This window comes from Octopus bimaculoides, chromosome 2 (assembly GCF_001194135.2).
Source record: "Octopus bimaculoides isolate UCB-OBI-ISO-001 chromosome 2, ASM119413v2, whole genome shotgun sequence".
In the NCBI taxonomy this organism is placed as follows: Eukaryota; Metazoa; Mollusca; class Cephalopoda; order Octopoda; family Octopodidae; genus Octopus; species Octopus bimaculoides.
Window position 1 is genome coordinate 144,688,202 of NC_068982.1, and position 1,915 is coordinate 144,690,116.

Sequence of the window (1,915 nt, forward strand, 5' to 3'; positions counted from 1 at the left end):
GAAAATCAACCCCAGGACTTATTCTTTGGAAGCCTAGTACTTATTCTATCGGTCCCTTTTGCTGAACCGCTAAGTTATGGGGACATAAACACACCACCATCGGTTGTCAAGCCATGGTGGGGGCACAAGCACACATACATACATATATATACATATATACGACGGGCTTCTTTCAGTTTCCGTCTACCAGATCCACTCACAAGGCTTTGGTCGGCCCGAGGCTATAGTAGAAGACACTTGCCCAAGGTGCCATGCAGTGGGACAGAACCCGGAACCATGTGGTTGGTAAGCAAGCTACTTACCACACAGCCACTCCTGCACCGAATTTATTTATATATATTCTATGGTATTCTTTTATCTTTTCAGTCACCAGACTGTGGCCATACTGGGGCACTGCATAGAGAGTTTAGTTAAGCAAATCTTCTCTAGTTTGTATTTTAAGTTTGGTTCTCATTCAGTTGGTCATTTTAATTGAAGTGTTACGTTACAGACATAAACAGACCAGTACCAGTTGAGAACAAACACAAACGCACACACACATTCATGCAAACATACACCCATGTATATACATACATATGATGGGCTTCCACACAGTTTCCATCTACCAAATTCACTTGGCACAAGGTATCATCATCATCGTTTAACGTCCGCTGTCCATGCTAATGAGGTGGAGAGCAGAGTCAGTATCTGTTTATGTTCCTTTACATTAAGAGTTCAAACCCTATCCAGGTCAACTTTGTCTTTCAGCCTTCTAAGACTGATAAAATTTGGGAGGTGGTAGTGGGAGGTATCAGTATAATCAACTCTGATGGTGAAAGTAGTCCCCACCCCACCAGTAAAAAGCCTGAAACCAATTAAGAAATACACATTTGAAGTAAATTCATCATCGTCATCGTTGTTTAACGTCCGCTTTCCATGCTAGCATGGATTGGACAATTTGACTGAGGACTGGTGAACCAGATGTCTACACCAGGCTCCAATCTGATTTGGCAGAGTTTCTACAGCTGGATGCCCTTCCTAACGCCAATCACTCCGACAGTGTAGTGAGTGCTTTTACGTGCCCCCAGCAGCCTGGTTCCCTCCTCATTGCGGGAACCAAACCATAGCCTCCATGTACATCATGGAAGCCCCCTGTATGTTGTCCAACATGTCCATTGAAATCAAAGTTAGATAAGGCCAGTTTATGGGAACAACTTGGGTTTCATGTCCATAAAGCATTTAGCTTTATGCCTTATCATCAGATTCCAAAACCTATTCTCTAGAATATGGAGGAGGAAAGGACCTTGCTACACAATGTCAACAACAAGGGAATGTCTTCCTTTGGCTATTGATTGCCCTAGAAGATTCAGGCCCCTACATAAATGGGACCAAGTGCTGTAAACTATGCATTGCGAAATGGGTGGGGATTCTAAAGAACTCCCTCGACCCAAGGAACATCCTTAACTTCAGAATGGAGATCTTTAGACCATGCTTGCATTTCAGGAAATTCCTGCCGGCCTATTACAACCCACAGGATAACAGGGCCACTGGTGATCAATAGTCAAAGGGAGACAATCCCCTGTTGTTGACATTGACTAGCGAGGTCCTTTCCCCCCTCCATATTCTAGAGAGGCCTTAAGCCAACAGGTTTTGGAATCTGATGATATGCCGTAAAGCTAAATACTTTATGGATGTTGAAACCCTGGGTAATCTATTAAACCGGCCTCATCTAACTTTATTTATATTATATGCTGCTCTATAACTTAGAGAGTGCTTCTTTTTCAGATTTATGGTTTACTGATGACACACACACATACACACACATTTCAATAAGTACTAGGGTTGATTCATTTGACTCAAAATTCTTCAATGCGGTGCCTTAGCATGGCCACAGTCTAATGGCTGATAAAAATAAAAGATAAAGATAATATATATA

General features: G+C 42.3%; 1 protein-coding gene across 3 annotated transcripts in view; it reads right to left on the minus strand.

Moving 5' to 3' along the window:
- The window catches only part of LOC106879211 (hepatocyte growth factor receptor), a 171,071-nt gene that overhangs the window by 65,205 nt on the left and 103,951 nt on the right, over positions 1-1,915 (minus strand). The window lies entirely within an intron of this gene.